This window comes from Dromiciops gliroides, chromosome 5 (genome assembly GCF_019393635.1).
Source record: "Dromiciops gliroides isolate mDroGli1 chromosome 5, mDroGli1.pri, whole genome shotgun sequence".
NCBI lineage: Eukaryota > Metazoa > Chordata > Mammalia > Microbiotheria > Microbiotheriidae > Dromiciops > Dromiciops gliroides.
The window spans coordinates 216,925,578-216,953,498 of record NC_057865.1 but is presented as its reverse complement, the minus strand read 5'-3'; the positions used below and the strand labels follow the sequence as shown (position 1 = coordinate 216,953,498).

Below are 27,921 nucleotides of genomic sequence, written 5' to 3'. Positions count from 1 at the left end.
TATAGTGCATGATGCGGGAAGTAATTTATGACCAGCCTAAAAAGATAAGTGAGAACCAGATTGTGAGAGCCTTTAAATATTAGCCGAGGAGTTTGTTTTCTGTCCTAAAGGCAATGGGAGGTCACTTGAAACTTCTTGAGCAGAGGAGTGGTCATGATGGACAGATAAGTGTCTTGTCTTTGTAATGTTTTTCATATCCCCTTCTCACTCTTACCTCAATTCAGTCCCTCATCACTTCTCAGTGGGACTAGCACCATGTGCAGTGGCCCTGACCCAAGTCTTTCTCTGCATCAGTCCATCCTCAGCTACCAAAGAGATTTTCCTGAAGCACAGTGTTAGACCATGTCACCTCCTTATTCATTAAACTCCAATAGTTCCCTATTACCTCTAGGATCAAATATAAGCCTCTGTGTTTGGTATTTAAGTTCTTTACCATCTGATCCCTTTCCAACTTACCCATGCCAGCAATACTGTTCTACTTGTTGCCCCTCACATACAATCCTCCATTTCCTATTTCCCTCACTTTGCATTGACTGTCCCCCATGCTAGCAATGCTTTGCCCTCTCATTTCTGACTCTTGAAATGGGTGGCTTCTTTTAAGACTCAGCTCAAATGCCACCTTCTGCAGGAGGCCTTTCCTAGCCCTGCTCCCTAGCTGCTAGAACCTTTCCCATCTACTTTGTATGCATCTTGTATTATGCATCCAATTATTAGCACAGCTCCTGGCAAGTTCTTTATAAATGGTGGGTTGATTGATGTGCATTATACTACCACTGTGTTAGTCTTAAGTGTTTATCTAACAAGGAATGATTAGAAAGAGAAGATACTGGTTGCAGGGAATGCCATTAGGAGCCTATTGTAATAGCCCAGATGACTAGTGATGAGTTCCTGGACTACAGTGGTGGTGGTTTCAGTGGAAAAGGCATAAATGTGTGAGATGTGGAGGAGGTAGATTCAACAAGACTTGGCAGTTGATTGGACTTTGCCCTTTCTCTTCCTACCCCCTTAAATTATTTGCTCTCATTCTCCTTCCTTTCACTACCGAAGAATTACTCCCTTCCTCCAAAGAGGAATCTATACTCACTTCAGCCACTTCTTCACGATCCATTTCCATATCAGGCATCCTACTAAAATTGTTCTCTCTAAGGTTTGGATGACTAAATCTAATGGTGTTTTCTCAATCCCTAGTCTTTTTTTTTTTTTTAACATCTTTATAGCCTTTATGCAATTGTTTAATCCTCCTCATTAAAACTCTCTTTTTCCTTGATTCCAGAGTACTGTCCTATCCTGACTTCCTTCCTCCTTTGGCTCCTTTGTTTGCTTTTCTTTATCCTCTTGTCCTCCAGGTTTAGTTAGTTCCTCAGTGTCCTGGCCTTAGGCCTCCTATCTAAATGAATGATGACCTCATTCACTTTTTTTTTTTAAGTGAGGTAATTGGGGTTAAGTGACTTGCCCAGGGTCACACAGCTAGTAAGTGTTAAGTGTCTGAGGCCGGATTTGAACTCAGGTACTCCTGACTCCAGGGCCAGTGCTCTATCCATTGCGCCACCTAGCTGCCCCCAACCTCATTCCCTTTCATGGGTTCAGTTTTCCATTCTGACTGGCCATTCTCTCTCCAGCCCTTACCTTTTTCTGAAGTCCAGGCCTGCATATGCATTGGCCTACTAGATATTTCTATCTGGATGTCCTGCAATACAAAATTATACCGTTTCCCCTTCCTATAAACATATCAATCAGTCATCACTAGGAGAGAAGAATAAAACTCTCCCAACTCTCACTTACTGCTAACCCAAACATATCTAAGTTAAAACAAACAAAAACTCTCTCAGATGTGCCCAATTCCTAGGGCCATGATTGTGTTCTGTGTTCCACTATTTCTCTGCCAACATTTTTATACAGCTGAAATCAGGCTAGAATAAACTGTAAGAGTAGCCTTGAAAGGTGAATGATGCAAAAAGACAGCATGCATCTTGAGGGATGGGTGTGGAAATGGGAAAGGACAGTCATGTCCATTTTGCTGGCAAACACATGCTTTTCTTAGGCCTACCTGGTAAAGGCACACCCCTTTCCCTGACCATTGCTTCTGCTTTCTCAACTTTGGGAAATATTTACTTTCACCTGAGTCATCATATTAGAAGCAGGATATAGGAGAAGAGTTTTAAAAAATCACGTCCCAAATCTCCTGAGCTGTCCCCATTTCCTCCCAAAGTCACCCCTTCCCCTAAAAGTAAAGGAGTATGGAAGATAATGATTCCCTTACTAAGGTGGAAAATACTGTTTTTCAGGTTTTTAAACCAGTGTTTTCTAACCTTGACATACTACATTCTTAGAGAATTGCCTGGGGGCACTGAGATATTAAGTAATTTGTCCCCTCTGAGGTTATGTTCCTTCTGCTTCATATGTATCTTGCATGTACATGTTGTTTCCCTCATTAGAATTTAAGCTCCTAGCAAAAAAAAAAAAAAGGAAAATAACCTATTTATACAAAAATATTTATAGCAGCTCTTTTTGTGGTAGCTAAGAATTGGATATTGAGAGGAAGCAAATCAGTTGGAAAACAAGTGTAGTATATGATTTTAATGGAATATTATTGTACTATAATGACAAGCTGGATAATTTCAGAAAAACATGGGTATATGTATAGAGATATATAGATATAACCTATATCAGATTACCTGCTGTCTAGGGGAGGGGGGAGGGAGGGGTGGGAGGGAGAAAAATCTGAAATTGTAAAGCATGTATAAACAAAAGTTGAGAACTATCTTTACATGTAATGGAAAAAATAAAATACCTCATACATTAAAAACAAAACAAAACAAAACATGGACAGACTTACATGAACTGATACAAAGTGAAGTGAGCAGAACCAGGAGATAAACAGTACACGGTAACAGCAATATCGTACAATAAAGAACTGAATGACTTGACTATTCTCAGCAATACAATCATCTAAGATAATCCCAAAGGACTCATGATAAAAAAAATGCTATCTACCTTCAGAGAAAGAACTGATTATTAGAAATATGCATATATATATATGTGTGTATATATGTATATATATATATATGTCACATGGTGGTCTTCTCTCCTACAAGGTGGGGAGGGAAGGAGAAAGACAGATTGGAACTTAAGCTGTAACAAATTATATATATATATATATATATATATATATATATATATATATATGTAAATTGGGTAAGGGAAAGAAGGGAGAGAAGGCATAGTGATAGTGTTGCAAAAAAATAAAAGAATTCTGAAGCATTTTTGGGAAGCATTTTTAATGCACAAAATAGAATAAAAGGAAAACCAAAAGAAACAAATAGGACAACTTTGAAAGTTACAAGCTGAATTATTATATACTTAAAGGAAAAGCAAGCTGCAGATAATAGAGACTCACAGTTTCTTGTACAATGTTTTTTCTCTTCTACTTTGTATATGAAAATGCTCATTTTATGTGGTGTTAAGTTTAGAATTTAAAAAAACCCTTGAGAATATAAAAAAGTAGTAAGAGGGAATTTTGGAAGAGGGGTGGATTTGAATGGAAAGATAATGTCATAAGATGGAACTACAGTTTATCCCATCCCATCCAAGCCTGCTTATCCTGGACAACTCAGTCTATCTAACCCAAAATCAAAAGGGAGGAGGTGGAATCTCACTTGCTGGTCATTGCCCTGGGATGTAGAGCCTGATCTCCAAGGGGCATCTGTTCTAGCCATCTTCCTTCAAACACTTTGTGTTTGATTTGAATATTTATAATATTCAGAATAACTTAGTCATTCATGGTTATTCTTCAAACAATATTGCTGTTACTGTACACAACATTCTCTTGGTTCTGTTCACTTCACTCTTCATTATTTCATGCAAGTCTTTCCATGTTTTCCTAAAATCAATCTGCTCATCATTTTTTCCAACACAGTAGTATTCCTTCACAATTATATACAACTTGTTTAGCTACTCTCCAATTGATGGGCATCCCTCCCCCCCACTTTCTAGTTCTTTGCCACTACCAAGAGAGCTACTATACATATTTTAGAACATATAGGTTCTTTTCCTTTTCTCCTGATGACCTTGGGAAACAGACCTAATAGTGGTATTGCTGGGTTAAAGGGATACACAATTTTATAAATCTTTGGGCATAATTCCAGATTGCACTCTAAAATGGTTGGATCAATTCACAGTTCCATCAATAGTGTATAAGTGCCTTCATTTTTCCACATCCCCTCTAACATTTGTTATTTCCCCCTTCCATCATTTTAGCTAATCTGATTGGTGTGAGAAGATATCTCAAAGTTTTTTAAATTCACATTTCTCTCATCAATAATGACTCAGAGCATTTTATCATGTGACTATAGCTTTGATTTCTTCTTTGAAAAACTGTCTGTTGGGGGCAGCTAGGTGGTGCAGTGGATCAAGCATCGGCCCTGGATTCAGGAGGATCCGAGTTCAAATCCAGCCTCAGAGACTTGACACTTACTAGTTGTGTGACCCTGGGCAAGTCACTTAACTCCCATTGCCTGGCCAAAAAAAAACCAAAACACCAAAAAACAAACAAAAAAGAAAAGAAAAACTGCCTGTCCATATCCTTTGACCATTTGTCAATTGCGGAATGTTTCATATTCTTATAAATTTGACAAAGTTCTCCATATATTTGCGATATGAGACCTTTATCTGACAAACTGTCTATAAAATTTTCCTTCAATTTTCTACTTCCCTTCTAATCGTAGCTATATTGGTTTTATTTGTACAAAACCCTTTCAATTTAATGTAATCAAAGTTATTCGTTTTACACCTCACAATGTTCTCTCTCTCTCTTGTTTTTTCATAAATTATTTTCCTATCCGTAAGTCTGATAGGCAGTATCTTCCATCTTCTAATTTACTTATATCTACCTTTATATCTAGGTCATGCATCCATTTTGAACTTATCTTGATAATTGGTGTAAGATATTGATCTATACCCAGTTTCTACCATACTGCTTTCCAGTTTTCTAGGCAATTCTTACCAAATGGGGTATTCTTATCCCAAAATCTTAAACCTTTATATTTGTCAAACACAAGGTTATTATAATAATTTACTACTGTTTATTGTATGTCTGATTCACTGATCCACCTTTCTATTTCTTAGCCAGCACCAGATAACATAGTTTAAGATCTGGTACTGCTAAACCTACTACCTTTACATTTTTCCATTGATTTTTTTTTTATATTCTTGACCTTTTTTTCTTCCAAATGAATTTTGTTATTATTTTTTTCTAGCTCAATAAAATAATTTTTGGTAATTTAACTGGGATGGCATTGAATAAGTAGATTAGTTTATGTAGAATTGTTTTTTTATAATTGCTCTGCCCACCCATTAATGATTATCCAATTATTTAAATTTGACTTTATTCGTATAAAAAGTGTTTTATAATTATGTTCTTGTAGTTCTTGGGTTTGTCTTGGTAGGTATACACTAGGTTATTTGGTGCTATTATCTGATGCTATGATTATCTTAAATGGGATATCTTTTACTATCCCTTCTTGTTGGGTTTTGTTGGTGATATATAGAAGTGCTGATGATTTATGTAGGTTTATCTTATATCCCACAATTTTGCTAAAGTTGTTAATTATTTCAACTAGTTTTTTAGCTGATTCTTTAGGATTCTCTAAATATACCATCATATCATCTGCAAAGGGTAATAGTTTTGTTTCCTCATTGCTGATTTCTGGCCTGAGACCAATTCATATTTTTCTTGGAAGCTTTAGATATAGGGGCTGATGCTGACATCTTCCTCTGAGGGTGCCCCTTGGTCTTCCTTGTTACTGAAGAAACTTTCTATGGTCCTCACCTTTCTCTGTCTGCTCATCTTGCCTTTCTTTTACTTGACTTTTAGCTCCTTAAAGTGAGGCACTGTTTCCAGGCTTAAGTATCCCAAGCTTAAGAAGTCCCAGGTGGTATGATTTAAGGAGGATCAGGTTCTTCACTAGCCTGACCTGTTCCCTGGTTTTAGGTGACCCCAGACCAACTTGCTAATCAACCAGCTTTGTGTGTTGTGGTTGTTAGCTCTGATGAGCCTGTGCCGCTCCCCTACCTGGGCCACTGCTAATCAAGTCTACCTCCTGGTTCTCAGCAGGAGTGTAAAATCCAAGTTCTGCCTTAGCACCAGCATAGACCCCTGTAGTCTCTCCCCTACCCAGGGCTTAGCCCACTTACCAGACTGTGAGCTTAGTTCCAGACAACACTGGTGCTTCAGCTGATTCAGAGGCTCTGGGGGTCTGCTTCTCTGGTGAGGCCTTCCTGGGACTGGATCTGTGTCAGGGTGACTGTGGGGTTGGGCTCAACTTCTGTATCAGCACAGCAGCTCCCTCCTTCTGACCTTCCAAGCTGTTCTTGGTTAGAAGATGATTTCAGCACATTCTTTTGTGAGTTTTGCTGCTCCGGGCATTTTTCTATGGCGTTATTTGGATGTTTTTTGGAGCGATTGTGTCATGAGTTCGGGAGCTCACTGCCTTTCCTCCGCCATCTTGGCTCCGCCCTGGAACTTCAAATGTTTTTAATAGGAATGAATATTATATTTTATCAGAAGCTTTTTCCTGCATCTATTGATATAATCATATGATTTTTGTTATTGATATAATTGATTATGTTAATAGTTTTCCTTAGGTTAAACCATGCCTGCATTCACTTGGTATGAATGTCACAATGTGTAATCTTTGTGATATTGTTGTAGTCTCCTAGGTAGTATTTTATTTAGATTTTTGCATCCATATTCATTAGTGAAATTAGTTATAATTTTGTTTCTCTGTTTTTGTTCTTCCTTGTTTAGGTATCAGCATCATATTTGTTTCATAAAAGAAGTTTGGTAGGACTCCTTCTTTGCTTATTATTTCAAATAATGTATTTAATATTGGAATTAGTTGATAATTCCCTATTACTATTGAGGACACTACCATTTTTTGGTCACCCAGGTTCCAACCTTCAATGTCATTCTTGACTAATCACTCTCAACTCATATCTAATATGTTGACAAATCTTGTCATTTCTACCTCCACATCTCTCCATCTATTCACATAACTATCACCCTAGTTCAGGCCATCATCACTTCTTGCCTGAACCATTGCAATAGTCTCCTAACTGGTCTCACTAATTCAATCTCTCTCTTCTCCAGCTGATTCTCCACATAACTGTCACAGTGATTTCCCTAAAGCTCAGCTCTGACTCCCCTTATTCAATAAAAGCTATTAGCTCCCTATTGTCTTTTGGATCAAATATTTCATCTTCATCTCCTTTTAATCTCTATTTTTACACATATTTTATTATGTACATAATTATTAGTACAGGTATAATTTAGAAATCAGTAAATATATGCAGTTCCTACTGACAATACTAATGGAACACTCCATTTTCTCATGCCTAGCATATTGCAATTGCCTCCTAAATTATGTCCTTACCTTCAAATACCACTAATTCTGCCCTCCCCACCCTGCACCTATCCTACAGGTCATTGCCAGATTAGTCTTTCTAAAACATTGCTTTCACACATGTGGGTCTCTTCTCTCCAAGCTATGTCATACTTCTCTTGTAAACACCATAGCATTTAATACATAGTGATTTATCCTGAGTAAATAGTTGTTGAATGAGTAAATGCATTCCAAATGATGGGTAGATTGGCCAACAGAGAGGGTACCTTTGTTTAGAGTAGTGGTCCTGAAATGGGGACTGAAGCCCCTGGTGAATTCTGGAATGATTCCAAGAATTAGAGGAACAAACATTCAGAGGGAAGGAAGATGGTGTGCATCCCACCCTGCTTTGCCTGTAGCCAAACTTGGGCTTGGCTCCAGCACAACTACATGACTCCCTTCCTGCCACTGGCCTCCCATGTAGTCCTGAACGTGGACCTCTCAGGACTATAATACCCTAACTTGACCCAGGCACCTGCAGTAGCTCTGCAGGTAAAATCCTCACCCCACTCCAAATGCACATATCCCAGTGCTTCCCACCTCCTGCTTTCATTACTTTGAGGCTACGCCCAAAGGTGCCCCTTACCTGTTAGATTCTGTGCTCCATGGCAGTGGCTAGTGAATTAGGCCTTTCCTTCATTCCCAAACATATACTTCTTTTTTTTAGTGGGAAGGAATAAGTAGCATAGGGTGAGTGGGCATGAATGGGTTGTGATTACATTATCTTTCTTACCCAATCCATCTCTCTTCTGAACTTCTCTATTTCTCTTATGGATTTCACCACCCTTCCACATTTCCCAGGTTCATAGCCCCTTTTTTATCCTTGACTCCTCACTGAACTGAAACTGGTTTCTTCAAAGTTGCCAATTGCAGTAGGCCAGACCTGACCCAGGGTAGCCTGGTATCTCATTCTGAAATTGGTATGAGATGAGACACTTCTGAAACATCTTACAGTTAAGACAAGGAGGTTTACTTAGCTAAAGAAAGCAAAGGATGTTCAGGGTAGGGAAAGCATATTCAGCAAGGATGAAGTCTTGATTAAGTTGAGGACAGTTTCCCTGCACCCATGTTCTTATTCATGTTGGTTATTCTGACCAGCAGTCAGAAGCCTGATTGACTATTTATGACCTGGCTTTTTGTCCCTAAGACACCAGGAAGACATGTCAGTGACCTGACACTTTGGCACTCTGGGCAAATGAAATCTCCAGGACAGTTTCAATACCTCTTAAGGAAAAACTAGCCTAGCCTGAGTGGGAATATTGCTGGAATATTGTTCTTACAACACCAATGATTTCTTAAGTATCAAATCTGATGATATTTTTTCAATCTTCATCCTTCTTGCTATATACTCTGCTATATTTGATGTTGTTGACCATGCTCTCCTCCTGAATACTCTCTCTTTTCTGGATTCTCATGACACACACTCTCTATTTGTTTAACCATTTCTAAATTTCCTTTTCTGGATTGTCATCCATACTTCATCCCCTTACTGTAGATATTCCTCAAGGCTTTGTCCTGAGTGCTCCTCTCTCTATATATAGTCTTTCTTGGTGACCTCATTGACTCCCATGGATTTAATTATTATCTCTGTGCAGATGACTCTTAGTTCTATATCTCTAGCCCTAAATCCTCTCCTGAAATCTATTTCCACATTATCGATACCTATTAGACATTTCAAATTTGATATCCTAAAAGTCTATCAAACTCAACATGTCTGAAACAGAACTCATTATCTTTCTCTCCAAATCCAATCTTGTTCCAAAGTTTTTATTTCTGTTGAGAGAAGCAATATCCTTCTAGTTACCAAGGCTTGATGTTATCCTTGATTCCTCAGTTTCCCTCATACGAAATATACAATTAGTTGTAAATTTTTTATTCCTTCCTTTACATCTGTCACATCTATCCCCTTCTCTCTACTCACAAAGTCACCACCACAGTATAGACCCTCATCACTTCTGATCTGAAGTATTGTAATATCCTCGTAATTGGTCTTTCTGCCTCATCTTACCTCTCTCCTACCCATCCTTCTCACAGCTGCCAAAGTGATTTTCTTAAAGTATAGGGCTGACCATATCACTTACCTAGTCTATAATCTCCAACAGTTCCCTATTGACTCTAGGGTCAAATGGTATCTCATTTTTGTCTCATCCTTTTTTCATGTCTATTTTCAGTAACTTTTACCACATACATAATTTTGAATATCTGTATACAATTTATAAATAAGTCAATCTACGTATTGTACCCAAAAATTCTGTACTGACTAGAGTGCATAATCAAAAAAGTTTGGAAACCATTAGAGGAATAACAGGGACTTGTACCTAGAAACATTAAAAAAGCAAATCCATAAACAGGGAGTGCTTTTCTAAATGAACAAGAAAGAAAGGAAGTACAGGTCAGCCAACAGCAGTTTCAGGGGAAATCATTCAAAAGTTCATAAAAAAAATTTGACCCAGTGCTTCATTTTAGGACTCATTGATAAAACATTTACTTTTCACTTGAAACTCTAGAAAACAACACAATCCAAAACAAGGAAACTTATCAATTACTGGAATCTAACAACCATTGGGAAAAGATTTCTCTCTTCCTCTTAAAGATCTAAAGTCCTTCCCACTTATGATTCTGTGATGAAGGAAACCCTATAAGGTTTTCAGTGAGAACCAAATCAAGCCAAAGAATTTGTGAACAAGAATGATTTGGATATTTTGTTTCCTCTTTCCCCCCCTTCTAATATTTCTAATTGTAAGACTGCAAAAAGGGGGTAAAATAGGATGACTTGAGGGAATTGAAATCTGGAGGGGGGAAAAAAGGGGGAAGGGAAAGAGTTATTATAAAAGTTGGGGAGTGGGGAGAAAAAGGAAAGAGATGTAGAGAACAGAGGCATATAGACACGATATAAAGGAAGAGTTTTGGGGGTGGATTACTTTAAAAATGTATAGAAATATTATCATTGCTCCATATTATTGTTGTTGCAAGATTTGAATAAAGTCTGATCAGGATAGATGTTTGAAAAGGGACAGAAAACAAGGAGGCCTCTGTGGCTTCATTCAGTTTCTAGTGAAGGACTGGTCAGGTAAGTTTACATGCCAAATAGAAAAACAACCTAAGAACAGTTTATGAGGTTCTGATGCTGTGTCATTAGGACAGTGGATGGAGGAAGGAGAGTAAATAGCTAGACACTTAGTTATGTGAGAATTTTATAGCTTTATTTTCTCCCACAAGATTTTCTGATTGTTTCTAAACCCTCATTAGAGCTAGTTCTGTTCTACAAGAATTTATTTCTACTAAGCTTATATTTTGGGGAAGGAGAGGCACAACCAAAGAAATATAAAGTAATCACTGCCCTAGCTTAGCATCTAGGCAGCTAGGTGTCACAGTGCATAGAGTGCTAGACCTGGAGTCAGGAAAATCTGAGTCCAAATCCAGCCTCAGACACGCATAAGCTGCATAACTCAGAGCAAGTCATTTAACTTCTGTTTGCCTAAGTTTCCTCATTGGTAAAATGTGGATAATAATAGTACCTCCTTCCCATGATTATTGTGACAATCAAATGAGATAATATTTGTAAAGAGCATTGTAAACTTTAAAACACTATATAAATGCTAGCTATTATTATTATTTGGTGAGGCAATGGGGGTTAAGTGACTTGCCCAGGGTCACATAGCTAGTAAGTGTTAAGTGTCTGAGGCCGAATTTGAACTCAGGTCCTCATGAATCCAGGGCCAGTGCTCTATCCACTGCACCACCTGGCTGCCCCTGCTAGCTATTATTATTATCATTGAAGAGAAAAGACTTGCACACATAAAACAGAAAATAATATAAAAATGGATATAGTAAAAAATTAAAAATAACCAAAAAAATGGATATAGGGGCAGCTAGGTGGCGCAGCGGATAGAGCACCGGCCCTGGAGTCAGGAGTACCTGAGTTCAAATCCGGCCTCAGACACTTAACACTTACTACCTGTGTGACCCTGGGCAAGTCACTTAACCCCAATTGCCTCTTAAAAAAAATGGATATAGTCAGGTGACTGGTAAAGTCAAATTGTGTGAAACAAATAATGAACAGTATAAAAATTCAGAGAAAGAAGAGATCAATATAGACTACACTAGTTGCAGAAAGTTCCATAATGAGATAGAATCTGATTTAGACTTTGACTGGAATTTACAAAGTTAAAGGGGGAGAGGAGAAAATATGAGGTAAGAGAGACCAGCATGAGCACAAGTCTAGAGGCAGGAATAAGCCTGACCTGTGAATGAAGCCAGATATGTTCATAAAAAAGAAACCTGTGTCAAGTGAGAGCCTGAAGATGCTAGAAAATGATGTTGTTATTGTAGAATCAAGGTCCCTTGGGACTAGGAAGAAGGAAAAGGATGACCCACAGTGGGACTGCCAAGCAAATCATTGTATATGCTGTTCCTCCCTCCTTCTTCCAGAATTTTTATACAGGTTATAAAGATATTATACACATATAGCATATACATATACACATGAGTGTTATATGCATGTATCTGTATCCATTTACATTGTTTACACACAAATAGGACCAGTTAGAAAACATTTAAAGTAGTCCAGGTTAAAGGACAAACTTAAAGGAGATAATTAAAGGCAAAATCCACAGCCTCAAATATATGACTGGAAATGGACAAGAGCAGTTCCCAGCCTGCATCACCAGTCATAGAAGCTGGACTTCATAGATGCTTTTTTGAAGACCCCTAACAAAGCATCCTCCTCCTCCCCATGCTGCTCCCTACCCTGAGCAAGTACCTGGACAATGAAGTGAATCAGATTGAGCCCTAGAAAGCCCATAGCTGCTGCTGAGGGGGTAAGGTTAGCTTTCGAGAATTTCAGCTCCTCAGTGCAGCAGCAGCAGCAGCAGCAGCAGCAGCCCTTCTTGCTTCTCAGTGGTCAGATACAACCCCTGATGCCCCAGCAACCTTATCAAAGGGACCTGCAGCTGACATTGATCTTAGCCTGTGTGGGAGTTTTCCAATATGAGAAAGTGGAGGTCATTGCTAATGTCCAAGGAAACAGGACCACCCCCTGCTATGTGGCCCTCACTGACACAAAACATTTATTGGGTGACATTGCAAAGAATCAAGTGGTGGGCAACCCCATCAACACAATCTTCAGTCACAGATCTGATGATGCAGTTGTACAGTCATACATGAAGCATTGGTCTTTCACTGCGGTGAATGACACAGGCCTAAAGTCTAAGAGAAGGACAAAGGGGAGTCGAAAAGTTTCTATCCAGAAGGAGTATCTTCTGTGGTCTTGACCAAGATGAAAGAAATCACTGAAGTTTGTCTTGGGAAGACCATCACAAAGGCTGTCATCACAGTAACATGACAGGCCACCAAAGATGGTGGAGCCATCACTGGCCTCAACATGTTCCAAATCATCAGTGAGCCAACTGCTACTGTGATTGCTTAGGGTTTGGACAAAAAGGTTGGTGCTGAGAGAAATGTATTGATTTTTTTTTTTTTGGTGAAGCAATTGGGGTTAAGTGACTTGCCCAGGGTCACATAGCTAGTAAGTGTTAAGTGTCTGAGGCCAGATTTGAACTCAGGTCCTCCTGACTCCAGGGCTGGTACTCTATCCACTGCACCACCTAGCTGCCCCAAATGTGTTGATCTTTAATGTTGGAGGTAGTACTTTTAATGTTTCCATTCTTAACATTAAAAGATGGCATCTCTGAAGTCGAGACCACAGGTGAGGACACCCACTTGGGTGGGAAGGACTTTGACACCACATGGCTAACCATTTCATTACTGAATTCAAGCAAAAACTCAAGAAGGACATGAGTGAAAACAAGACGGTTGTCCACTGTCTGTGTACCACTTGTGAATGTGAAAAGCACACTGTCTTCCAGTACCCAGAGAAGTACTGAGAGTGACTCCCTCTATGAAGGGATCAACTCTATACCTCTATCAATCACATGGGCCCATTTTGAAGAGTTGAATGCTGACCTCTTCTATGGCACATTGAACTCTCTGGAAGAGGCCCTATGAGATGCCAAGCTAGATAAATCACACATTCATGACATCATCTTGGTGAGTGATTCCACTCAGATCCCCCATATCCAGAAGTTTCTGCAGGACTTCTTCAATCACAAGGAGCTCAACAAGAGTATCAGTCCTGATGAGATTGTTACCTATGCTACAGTTGTCTAAGCTGCCATCTTGCATGGAGATAAATCTGAGAATGCATGAGAATTGTTGCTGTTGGACATCACTCTTCTTTCCTTTGGAATTGAGACTGCTGGTGGAGTTATGACAGACCTTATCAAATGCAATACCACCATTCCCACCAAGCAGACACAAACCTTTACCCCTACTCAGACAACCAGCTTAGTATGTTTATTCAAGTTTATGAATGTGAGAGAGGAATGACAAAGGATAAGAACCTGCTTGGCAAGTTTGAGCTCACAGGAATCTCCCCAATTCCCAGGGGTATTCCTCTAATTGAAATAGCATTTGATATTTAATGCAAATGGCATCCTCAATGTTTCTGTTGTGGATAAGGGCATAGGCAAAGAGAACAGGATCACCGTCACTAATGACAACAGTCATCTGAGCAAAGAAGACACTGGGTAGATGGTCCAAGAGGCTGAGAAATACAAAGCTAAAGATGAGAGACAAGGTGTCTTCAAGAATTCTCTTTAATCTTATGCTTTCAACATGAAGACTAGTGTAGAAGTGAGAAAGACGAGGCAAAATTCATGATGAAGACAAACAGAAGATCCTTGCCAAATGTTATGAACTAGCTGGATAAGAACCAGACTGCTGCCAAGGAAGAATTTGAAGATCGGCAGAAAGAATTGGAGAAGGTCTGCAACCCCATCATTACTAAACTGTACCAGAGTGCAGAAGGCATGCCTGGTGGATTCCCATGGGGTGGAGCAGCCCCATCTGGTGTTTTTTTCAGACCCACCTTTGAAGAGGTCAACTAAACACACCAGAAGAAAAAGCATTTCACACAGCTTTCAAAAATGTAAATCTGGGCATTCTGAATGCTTGAATTTAGAGAAGTGTGCAATATAGCACTTGATCTGTACTGTAAACAAGTTGAGAGATACAATTCTTGTCCTGGAGAATAAAATCTTAAAAAAAGAAGAAGTTCATTTCTTTCTTTAAGACTGGGGGGGGGGGCAGCTAGGTGGCGCAGTGGATAGAGCGCTCTGGAGTCAGGAGTACCTGAGTTCAAATCCAGCCTCAGATACTTAACACTTACTAGCTGTGTGACCCTGGGCAAGTCACTTAACCCCAATTGCCTCACTAAAAAAAAAAAAAGACTAGAGGGGAGGATGAAAGCTTGTTATGGTTACTCATGATGGATTCACTTAAATTAAAAATATTTATTAAGTATTCACAGCACACAGCTCTCCTGTCCTAACATGTGGACCACCCAAAAACTTTAATGGGTCAGCATTCAGTCAAAAAACCAAAGCTCTATCACTCCCATCAGTATATTTCTTTTATTAAACTAGCAGTCACATTAATTTGAAACAATAGATATTTACTTAAATATAGAAAAAATATGTGACAAGAGATTCCCCCAAGCAGATAAGTGCATATTCTTTCAAAGTCTGTCACACCGGGGCAGCTAGGTGGCCCAATGGATAAAGCACCAACTCTGGATTCAGGAGGACCTGAGTTAAAATCTAGTCTTAGCCACTTGACACCAGCTGTGTGACCCTGGGCAAGTTACTTAACCCTCATTGCCCTGCCCCACCCCCCAAAAAAGTCTGTCACACCACCAGCAAGGAAGGGGGTACTCATAGAAACCATGTGACCAAAGAACATGCCTATCTAGGATACATGGCTGTGTCAAATCCTACTTCCCTCACTATAGCATCACCAGTACAGGAGATATCATGGGCTACTCTTTGCTGTTCTCTGCTGAACATATCCACAGCCTCCTAAGCATCTATCCTGAGATGCTGTTGCTATTTGCTGGTCTTTAGATTCAATAGGTCTTCTTCCCCAGAGCAGGAGTGACCTGCCAGCTTATATGACATAGATTTGAATCAGTTATCTAGAAAAACTCTTATGCATTTTATGTTCATTGTAGATCTTACAGTTTATACTCTAACTTTATTTAGAGTAATAAAGTTCCTTTCAACTACTTTCTATTCCCATGATGCTAATTGTGGTTCATGCAAATCATAGAGGCTGAGTGGAGCAGATGGGAAAGGGTTGGAGGCCTTTGTCTTAACTTTTTTTCCTGCATTTCTGCCAGCAACAAAATTGTCTTCCCAATACATGTGCTACATGTAAGGTATAATACTAGACACTTGGGATAAAGAGATGAAATTAGACAAAGTCTTTGATTTAAAGGAATTTATAATCTAATTGGAGATAATACAATTACAATACAAATGAGAATATATAAAGTGCTGTGGGGAAAAAAAATCCAAAAGGTAGAGAGCACTTCCAGTTGGGGAAATCATGGAAAGTCTTATGGAAAAGATGTACCTTGGAAGAATGGAAGGGTTTCAGCAGGAAAATAGTGATGAAATCCATTCTAGGAATGTGGGGAGAGTAGAAAGCAGAATAAGAAGGAGAGAGGGTAGAGAACAAAGGTAAAAAAAGATAGATTGAAGTCTTTCATGTTACTTGGTAGGCAGTGAGTAGCCACTGAAGATTTTTAAGAAGTAAATGATTTGGGGGCAGCTAGGTGGCACAGTGGATGAAGCACCAGCCCTGGATTCAGGAGGACCTGAGTTCACATCCGAGCTCAGACACTTGACACTTACTAGCTGTGTGACTCTGGGCAAGTCACTTAACCCTCTATGCCCACCCCCGAAAAAGAAGAAGAAGTAAATGATGTGATCACAATGATTTATTAGTATACATTTAGACAGCAGTGTGAAAGATGGATTAGAATAGAGAAACTACATCTAGGAGGACTAATTGTAAGACTAATGAAATAGTTTAGGAAAGAAATAATGAAGCCCTATACTAGGATGTCAGGAGTAAAATGAAGGGAAGGATTCAAGAGAGATTGCAGAAGTTGAATTGACAGAACTTCACAACCGATTGGATAGAGGGTGTGCTAAGAGAACATAAAGCCCACTTCAAGTTTTAAGTCTGATTGAAGTAGGATGGTGGTGGCTCTGGTTCAGAGGAAAAGAAGATTATTTCCATTTGAGACATTTTGAGAGTTGAGATCTATGAGGTAATTGGACATAGAAAACTGGAGCTTAGGAGAGAGGCTAAAGCTAGAAATATACATTTTTATTTACAAAAATATGATAATTAAAGAAATGGGGTGGATAATAATACAGAGAGAGAGAGAGAGAGAAAGAGAGAGAGAAGAGAGAGAGAGAGAGAGAGAGAGAGAGAGAGAGAGAGAGAGAGAGAGGAAAAACAAAAGAGAATAGGTCTAAAGCCAGGCCTTAGAAGATTTTCCAAATTTAGGATGTGTAAGGGTGAGGGGGAGTAAGGAAAAGAGGGAGAGAGGGCATGGTCAGTGAAGAAGAAAGAGAACAATAAACACAAAGCCATCATGAAAACTAAGAGAAAAAGAAGTATTGAGGGGTAGGAGTGGGGAGTGAGGGAGTGAGAAGGTATATACAGAAATGATTGTAATGTAAAAAACCAATACTATCAATAAAACTTTAATTTAAAAAGCAGCACCCCTTTAGGCTGCACCTCAACTTGTACTCAAGTCCATAGTCACTGGAAGAGAGCGACTCCAGGTTTGAGACATTCTGTAGGTCTCCACTTCTAAAATTGTAGACCATGAGCTGCCATAAATGTGTTTAATTTTCAAAAGTCAGCCAGAAGCACAATTTTTTAAACCAAAAGCATTTACTGAAATGACATAGCAAGAAATTTAAGAATATTAGGCATTCCCTGGAAACAGCAATGAGGGACATGGTATTATATAAGAACATTAAATTTGAATGCCCCATTCCCTATTTCTAACCCTCCAGTGCATATGTATAGTTATTATAATATTTCTTTATCTTTCTCATTTTTAGATTTCGGAGTATTCCCCACTAGACAAAGAAATGAACCCTGGTGTACGCAAGTAAATTCTGTTTAGTTTAAGTAAAATGCCTATTTTTATTTCCTACAATATGTACTGCTTTTCTTTTGCTTTGAAACAGAAATAGTCTGGGCATCTTTGTGTTGAGGGACTTCATTCCAATTTTCCTTGATTCAGTGATGTTCCAAGTCAGAAATGTATCCTTAGCTTCAGATCTTTGGATGATGGGTATTTTGTCTAGAAGTTCCCAAAAGTTCCCCCAAACAAGTAACTTCCCTGCTCTGGACTTCAATTTCCTCATCTGTAAAATGGAATTTGACTAGAAGATTATCAAAATGTCCTCGCACCTCTAAATTCTATGATTTGCATCATTCTTTCAAGTAGAGAGTTTAACCCATGAAAGTGACATCACTGAAAGCTCATTCTTGTCCCTGTTTGCCAAGACCATGTGTGTCTTATCTAACCCATTCTCGTTAGGAAAGTCCTATTTTTAAAAATAACCATGTTAACAAGAACAAGCCCCTAGAAGTCACTGGCCACCCCACTCTGTTCTTACCTATTATCCTCTCACTTATGAATATCTGACTTACAAATGCCCCATGTCTGACATATATGAACAAATTGACCTGGGCTTTTGTAGGGGGTTGTAGTGGGCTCTTCATAGAATGAAAATTGTTATCTTCTGGCTACAGGGGGTCCACAGGAGGAGAGGAGACATGGTTGCCAAAGCTGCAACAGTGGTAGGAAGTAGGGGTATTTCTTGGTTCCACTGCTTTCCCTTTATCCTGGAAGACCAAAGATCAATAAATAATCATTTATTAAGTGCTTGTTATGTACCAGGCACTGTGCCAAGCAGTAGAGATCACATTTTCTCCTGCAAATAATATCTGGTGATTAAATTCCCAGGTCAGTCCACAAACACAAAAGTTCATTCATTCCTTAACTTCTCTGAAATGGTAATAACAGTCCAGTCAGTGTCTAATTTAGAAATGTTTTCCAAAAGTTTGTGTAGCACGTCTCCCCACCAAGAACTGGGGTTGATAGCTGGAAATGGGGCTTAAAGTACAATAATAGTAGGGGGAATTGGGCTATACTCAAAGGAAAAAAGGTACAGGTCAACTAGCCACACCGCTCTCTGCCCTAACCAGCTAGTGATTGCTCTCATTCTGTTCCATGAGGAGTTAACTGTGACCAGAAAAGTTCAGAGGTTCCTGCCAGCAACCAAATATCAGCCTTCTTGAGTTCCAGTTCATACCCAATCCCATTTTTCAACTATCAATACCACGAGTGAGCTGAGACCCTGATTCCAGAGGTGCTACATTTGTACTTGGTCACCAGTCCCAATGAAAGTATCATTCAAAGACCCTGGAGAACTCTATCGTTGTACTACTTTGCCTGCTCAAGGGAGGACTCAAGCTGTACATAATTGTCTGGAACTCATAGGTCTAATTTGAGCCTACTAGTTAGACTTCTGGGATTTAGGAGAATGGCAATCTTGAGTTGTTTGTTTAATGTTTGCATATTTTATTATGTAGTTACTAAATTCTGATCATATACTTATTTCTATGCTGAGTAAATAATGTGGTAGTCAGCAGTCCAGCATGTATATTTGCTTCTGTGGGAAATCATTGCCATGATGTCAAGGTCATGTGACTTACATATGAATCAACAACCTATGCACAAGGTAGTAGAGTTAGCTTGTGGGTTGGGGCTAGGAACTAAGTTCTAATTGGTAATGAGGGGCACCATGCTAGAAAGAGATAGAGTAGGAGATATAAGGTCACTGATCCTCTGGTAACCATAAAGGTCAAGGCACTTCAGCCCCACAATGGCATATGCGAAACATCAGCAAGTAGATATTAGTGCTATTAGTGCTACCTGGTCAATAAATTTTTTTTGGGGGGGGGGTTTGAGGCAATTGGGATTAAGTGACTTGCCCAGGGTCACACAGCTAGTAAGTGTCAAGTGTCTGAGGCCAGATTTGAATTCAGGCCCTCCTGACTCCAGGGCCAGTGCTCTATCCACTGTGCCACCTAGCTGCCCCTCATCAATAAATTTTTAATGCATCTTCTCATTGGAAGAATGTTATGAAAAAAAAAGAATGTTATGAATTGAGATTAAGCTCTCAGATCAGCCCCAGAAAGCTGTAAATACACTATGTATCATCTTAATGCTGCCAAACTATAGCACCAACTCTGCTACAATCCTTGATACTTACTTGCCTGCACCACCTAGCTGCCCCTTGACTTTTAATATAGTGTCACTACACATACCAAGGAATCTTAAAATATTTTCACTTAAAGACATAAGTTGAAAGTGGCCAGATGCTCCTATAAAACTTGTGGGGAAGAAAAAACATCAAAGATGATTTCCTAGATACCATAGAGCAACTGCCATATAGGAAGAAGAATAGGAGTGGAGATGTCTCAAAATGCACAGAAGACAAAATCCAAGAGAGAGCCCAGCAATAAAATCTATGGCCTGCGATTTCTACACATAAATGAATGAAAGTTCAACAATAGGATAAGCTAGAGATCTTAATGAAGTGGCAAATTTGATTTCCTAGATATTCTGAAATTTGGTCGAATGAGATGCATGACTGAAATTTGACTGGACGGGTATACCATATGTAAGAGGAATTGGATAAGTAAACAGGGGAGGGAAGGTTGATGAATCAACAGTGATTTTTTTTTTTATTTTTTAGTGGGGCAATGAGGGTTAAGTGACTTGCCCAGGGTCACACAGCTAGTAAGTGTCAAGTGTCTGAGGCCAGATTTGAACTCAGGTCCTCCTGACTCCAGGGCTGGTGCTTTATCCACTGCACCACCTAGCCACCCCCAGTCACAGTGATTTTATTTTTGAGGCAATTGGGGTTAAGTGACTTGCCCAGGGTCACACAGCTAGTAAGTGTTAAGTGTCTGAGCTAGGATTTATCCACTGCGCCACCTAGCTGCCCCTGATTTTTAAGAACATATACTTGTGGTAAGAAGATTTTTATTAGGAAAAGAAAGGAAAGCTGGTTATGGTATGGCATGCTCTCTGCATAAGGAAAAAGTAGACTTACAGAAAAAGGATAGGTAGAAAATTATGAACTATAAGGGAAGGCATCCCAAAAAGGAAAGGAAGCTTTCAAGGAGAAAAATCCAGAAGCACTAAGGGAAACAATTCTGAAAAGGGGGAACTGCCTAAAAAAAACTAATTTGGATCCAAAGAGAATCCATCAACAATTGCTCTGTGTGAGGGGGCAGCTAGGGGGCACAGTGGATAAAGCACCAGCCCTGGATTCAGAAGGATCTGAGTTCAAATGTGACCTCAGACACTTGAAACTTACTAGCTGTGTGACCCTGGGCAAGTCACTTAACCCTCATTGCCCCGCACAAAAACAAAAAACAAACAAACGAACAAAAAAAACAATTGCTTTGTGTAAGAAGTGTGGCTGCAAACTTCATAGTAAGCATTTTTCACATGTGACCTCTGTGTGTGTGTGTGTGTGTGTGTGTGTGTCTGTGTCTGTGTGTGTGTACTTGTCATTCATCCCCGTGGGGAATTTGAGTTTGGGAAACTCCCTCTGCTAATATATGTCATCACCTTGTCTGTGATTTATAGTCTATGTGATAATAATCTATGTGATTGTAGAATTGCTTGGGGGGCACTAAGAATGATTGTCTGTGGTCACACAGCTAGTATGTGTCAGAGGTAAGACTTGAACCTGAAGCTTCCTCACTCCAAGATCTGTCCTTTATCCACTCTACCACCTTGCCTTTATTGAATGATTATACCATTTCTATATCGGTTTGAGTTTTTTATGGGAAATCTGACTATACTTCCTGCAGTATAGTCAGAGAGTTCTAAAGTGAAGGTTTCTTCTAGCAGTTAGGAATAACTGCTAAGAAATTATAATTATAAAATTTGAGCCCCTTTAACTCATGATCTGAAAATGCAGGTAACAATTTAATTCTATTCCTAGGGGATAGACAGCACTAGAACATTTTAAAAATTTAGTTAAACTGTATGTGGAGGGGCAGTTAGGTGGCTCAGGGGATAGAGCACCGGCCCTAGAGTCAGGAGGACCTGAGTTCGAAGCCAGCCTCAGACACTTAACACTTACTAGCTGTGTGACCCTGGGCAAGTCACTTAACCCCAATTGCCTCACCAAAAAAAACCAAACAAACCAAAAAACCCAACTGTACGTGGAAAGGAAAAAACAAATAGAAGATGAAATGGGTCCCTTGAGGCCTATTCATTCATGTGTTTGTTCATTCATTCATTCATTCATTCACCCATCCATCCATTCATTCATTCATTCATTCATTCATTCATTCATTCATTCATTCATGTAACAAGTATTTATTATGTTCCTGAGTGCAAAGTAATGTGCCAGGAACTGGGAAAAATATATGAAGTTTAAATAAGAAATGATCCCTTTCCCCACAGAGCTTACAGACTGACACACAGATAATGTAAAATTTTAGGAGTGATAGGAATGATTGAGGAAGACTTCATTAAGCAGAAACAGGAATTCAGGACAAGAAAAGGAAGGAAAAAAAGAAGTGCTGCATCAGCCTCTTTGGAGACTACACCCATGTGTAGGGATAGACCAACTTTCAGTTCTTGAAGTTGGCCTTTTTACTCCTGAAAGTCCTAACTTTCTAGGCCCTAGTTAAACAAATATGAAAATCTTTGTAAAGATATATGTAAAATGGCTATTTTTAAAGAAACAGAACTAGTGCTCTACTGGGGATGCTGGTACCTTTGACACTATCTAGGGACTCCCCATTTGGCTAGGACACCTCCCCAAGACTAACAGATGACATGAAAAATAACTCTTGATTCTTAGTTTTGAAAGAAAATACCTAGCAAAATGTAAGCTCCTAAAGGCAGGGAATAGTTTGTTTTTAACTTTGTTCTCAGTACCTAGCACAGTACCTGGTGCATAGTAGATATTAATGTTTTAGGAATGGAATTTGATTGAAAATGTCCATTCTGGTGCCCAAAGGAAAGTTGAAGAGGACTCTCTCCCGGACTATGTTGGAGCCAGCTTTAAAAGACTCTTTGGGGGCAGCTAGGTGGTGCAGTGGATAAAGCACTGGCCTTGGATTCAGGAGGACCTGAGTTCAAATCCAGCCTCAGACACTTGATGCTTAACTAGCTGTGTGACCCTGGGCAAGTCACTTAACCCTCATTGCCCTGCAAAAAAAAAAAGGCTCTTGGGCAAATTGTTAAAATTTCAGAATGAATATTTACATCTCAGAAGCCACAAATTAGGGCTTTATTTATTGTTTTGTTGTTTGGCTAGACTTAAGATCATGATGGAAAATGTTAATAATACAGATTAGATTGAAAAATGTATCTGTCCTATGCACATTTTTTTTGGAGACCCAATTGTTAAACATTTACCAGCAAGTCCCTGATCCTATTCCCTACTATCTCCTTCAGGAGCTTGCTCCATTATTTCCTTTCATCTTCAAGGAAACCTGAAGATTTTTGTAAGCTAAGAGGAAAGAAACAAGTATTTATTAAGCACCTACTATGTGCCAGGCATTTTACAAATATCTCATTTGATCCTCACAACAACGCTGGGAAATGGTTTATTATTATCCACATTTTTACAGTTGAGGAAATTGAGGCAGAGAGAGGTTTCATGACTTGGCCAAAGTCACACAGCTAGTTAATTCAGGTCTTCCTGACTCCAGGCCCAACATTTTATCCATTGCAACACCTAGCTGCTAAGGGAAAGGAGCCAGTGGCTATTTGTTTTTGTTTCTGTTTTTGAAATTTTTTTAGTGAGGCGATTAGGGTTAAGTGACTTGCCCAGGGTCACACAGCTAGTAAGTCTTAAGTGTCTGAGGCTGGATTTGAACTCAGGTACTCCTGACTCCAGGGCTGGTGCTCTATCCACTATACCACCTAGCTGCCCCTACCAGTGGCTATTTGAAGAAGGAATAGCATCACCTGAGGTCAGATATTAAGGTGGGGTTCTCAGTATTTTTAAAGCATTTGCATACTACAAGTATATGGAAACAGCTATTAATATACAGGTATATATCATATTTCAATGAAATTGTTACTGTAAAACAGATGAATGAATGAATCAATCAGAAAGCAGTTTATGCCAGTTACTGTTTTAGGTATCAGATATAAATACAAAGAATGATACAAGAAGCATACTTGAGACTGGGCCAGGTATGGACAGAGCTGAGAATTGTCCTCTTGGCCAAAGGCAGGCTATAAGGTGGCTACTGTTGTTTTAGGGTATCAGAGGGATAAGAACAGAACAAGAAGGATGTCATGAAGCTTTCCCTCAATTCCCCTATCACTTGGTGTGTGAGGCTATGTCATCAGTACACGCAGGAATAAGTTCCCTGTCTCTTCCTTTCACAGAGGCATGGATTTCATTCAGTTCACTCCTCCAATAGGGGTGTGGTATCTCTTTCCTAGGAACTTATTCTCTTTCTTTCCATGGGGGCATGACACTCTTTTTTTTTTTTTTTTTTTTTTTTTTATTGAGGCGATTGGGGTTAAGTGACTTGCCCAGGGTCACACAGCTAGTAAGTGTTAAGTGTCTGAGGCCGGATTTGAACTCAGGTCCTCCTGACTCCAGGGCCGGTGCTCTATCCACTGCGCCACCTAGCTGCCCCATGACACTCTTTTAAAACTCTGGCACCCTGACATTAGAATAATAGTGAACACCAGGCTTTGGAAAGCAAAAGTAAAAATTATTCCTGAAGATTATTGGTTCCCATTTGAGGAAGAATTTGACCCTGAAGATTATATTTTGTTTTTCCTTCTTATACATTCTAATCTTTAAAAGGTAACTCATGAATTCTCACCTACTTTGGACTGGCAACATCCAAAATGGGTTGAAAACACCTCAATAATTTAAATTTGCTTCACTTTGGAACTTGTTTACCCTCTTTCCCCAGTGTCACCATTTGTATTCGGTAAGCAGAACTAGCTTAGATTTCAATAGTTATTTTGACTTTTTTTTGTTTTTTGTTTGTTTTGTTTGTTTTTTGTGGGGCAATGAGGGTAAAGTGACTTGCCCAGGGTCACACAGCTGGTAAGTCTCAAGTGTCTGAGGCCGGATTTGAACTCAGGTCCTCCTGAGTCCAGGGCCAGCGCTCTATCCGCTGCACCACCTAGCTGCCCCTTGACTTTTAATATAGTGTCACCACACATACCAAGGAATCTTAAAATATTTTCACTTAAAGACATAAGTTGAAAGTGGCCAGATGCTCCTATAAAACTTATGGGGAAGAAAAAACATCAAAGATGATTTCCTTGAACAAGCCATTAATGAACTTCCAAAGAAAAAATCCCCAGGACCAGATGGATTCACAAGTAAATTTTACCAAATATTTAAAGAACAATAAATAGGTGATGAATGAGTCCTACCAAATTCCTTTTATGAAACAAATATGGGGCTGATACCCAAACCAGAAAGAGCCAAAACAGAGAAAGAAAATTATAGACCAATTTCCCTAATGAATATCGATGCAAAAATTTTAAATAAAATACTAGCAAAGAGATTACAGCAATATATCACAAGGATCATACACTATGACCAGGTAGGATTTATACCAGGAATTTAGGGCTGGTTCAATAATAGGAAAATTATCCGCATGCATGACCATATCAGTAACAAAACCAACAGAAATCATATGATTATCTCAATAGATAAAGAAAAAGCCTTTGACAAAATACAGCACTCCCCCCCAAAAAGCTTCAGGGACTCTGGAACTATTCAGAATTACATAGAGGTCAGCAAAGTAGACACTAAAGGGTAATTATCTACATGTATCTGAATACTTTCAAAATGTGAGTTGGCTTCAAGGGAGATAATAGAAGTTCCATTCAATATTAGAGGGACACATTAAAGTTCTTTGAGGAGTGGTATGGTTTGTAGAAAATAAAATAAAGATCAAGAACAAAAAAAAAAATACAGAACCCACTCATATTAAAAACACTAGAGAGCATGGGAATAAATGGAGCTTACCTTAAAATGATAAATAATATTTATCTAAAATCGTGAGTAAGCATCTGTAATGGGGATAAGCTAGAAGCCTTCCCAATACAATCAGGGGTGAAGAAAGGATCATCTCTATTATTTAATATTGTACTAGAAACATTAGCTATATCAATAAGAGAAGAAAAAGAAAGTAAAAGAATTGGAATAGGCAATGAGGAAACAAAACTATCACTCTTTGCAGATGATATGATGTTATATTTAGAAAATCCTAGAGAATCAACTAAAAAACTACATGAAATTATTAACAACTTTAGCAAAGTTGCAAGATACAAAATAAACCTATATAAATCATCACCATTTCTATATATTACCAACAAAGTCCAACAGCAAGAGATAAAAAGAGAAATTCCATTTAAAACATCTGTAGACAATATAAAATTCTTGGGAGTCTACCTGCCAAGACAAATTCAGGAACTATATGAACACAACTATAAAAAACTTTTCATACTAATAAAGTTACATCTAAAAAATTGGAAAAATACTAATTGCTCCTGGGTAGACTGAACCATTGTAAAAAAAAAATAGAAATCCTATCTAATTTAATCTACTTATTTAGTACCATACCAATCAAACTATCAAAAATATTTTATAGAGCTAGAAAAAATTATAACAAAAGTCATCTGGAAGAACAAAAAGTCAAGGATACCAAGGGAATCAATGAAAAAATGTGAAAGAAGGTGGTCTAGCAGTACCAGATCTCAAACTGTATTATAAAGTGGTAATTATCAAAACAATCTGTAACTGGCTAAGAAATAGAGTGGTGGATCAGTGGAATAGAATAGGTATGAATTACACTATAGTAAATGATTATAGTAATCTGGTATATGAAAAATCCAAAGATCCAAGCTTTTGGAAACACCTCACACCTATCAGAGTGGCCACTATAACAAAAAATAAAAATGTTGGGTGTTGGAGGGGTTGCAGGAAAACTGGGAATGCTAATCCATTGTTGGTAGAGTCGTAAAGGGATCCAATCACTCTGGAGAGCAATTTGGAACTATGCCCAAAAGGCTATAGAACTGTGTATACCCTTTGATTCAGCAATACCATTGCTAGGTTTATATCCCAAAGACATTCCCAAAAGAAAAAAAAGGCTTATTTATACAAAAAATATTTATAGCAGCTCTTTTTGTGATGGCTAAGAATTAGAAATCAAAGGAATACCCATTAATTGGGGAATGGCTGAACAAGTTGTGATATATGATTGTAATGGAATATTATTGTGCCATAAGAAATGACAAGCAGGATGATTTCGGAAAGGCCTGGAAAGACATGAATGAACTGATGTATAATGAAGTGAGCAGAACCAAGAGAACATTATGCACAGTGATAGCAATATTATTTGATGAAGAACTGTGAATGACTTAACTATTTTCAACAATACAATGATCCAAGGCAATCCCAAAGGACTAATGATGAAGCATACTATCTACCTCCAAAGAAAGAACACAGACTGAATCAGCATGCTATTTTTCACTTTGTTTCTTTCATTTTTAAAAAATTAGAGTTTTCTCATACAAAATGACTAATATGGTAATGTTTTACATAATTGCACATGTATAACCTATATCTGATTGCTTACTGCCTCAGGAAATGGGAAGGTAAGGGAAGTAAGGAGGGATAGAATTTGGAATTTTGAGATTTAAAATTGGATATAAGATCATTAAACTTCCCCTTTAACTTTTTCCTTTATATATCTCCCAGACCGGTAAGAAAAGAAGCCTCTGAGTTTTAATCAGAGAGGGATTAGCTTTTATTGTTTGGGCAACAAACAGGTGATACTGATTAGGGAAATAGGAAAGTAGAAATACAAATGAATAGTCTTAGATCTAAGCTTAGTCTATATTCTGTTATAAAACTCACCGAATCCCAAAACTGCCTCTCAGGCTGAGAACCAGAGTCAAACACGTGCTGCCACCGAGAACCAGATCCAATCACCAGAACGCGCCATCATTGCTAAACTCAAGCCAGAGTGTGTGAGCCGAGCCAGAACTTCCATTCTACTACTCAGTTTTAAGCTGGCGTCCTGGAAGTATCACGTGCTTGGCCATGCTCTCCCAGGCAGCAGCAGGCGCACGGCTGTTCATCAAGGTCTCCTCCCCAAAAGGGCGGTCCTTCAAAAACCGTTTTAGTAGTATGCGTTCAACTCTTAAATTTCAGTTAAAACTTCCATTTTTACCCCATTCCCCGCTTTGTTTCATTTGAAAAACAAATGAGTTTGCTCAATGAAACAGCCAAAAATGATATCCTATGCTATCTAATAATATGATAATATCAATATAGAAAAGGAAAGAGAAAAGTTTTGTCCAGAGGGGCAGTCCCTCATGAACGCGACACTTTGACATTGGTCTTGCAGAGGGAGGGCCTCTGCAGAGAGTACATGTTACAGATGATATATAATAACAGAAGGAGATAATAAAAACTAACAAAACAAAACTGTTCATATAAAGTCTCTGAGTTCT

At 38.8% G+C, this 27,921-nt stretch overlaps 1 pseudogene; it reads left to right on the top strand.

Moving 5' to 3' along the window:
- Nucleotides 1-11: 11 nt before the first annotated feature.
- Nucleotides 12-27,591, top strand: LOC122728945 (annotated as a pseudogene).
- The last annotated feature ends 330 nt before the right edge of the window (nucleotides 27,592-27,921 follow it).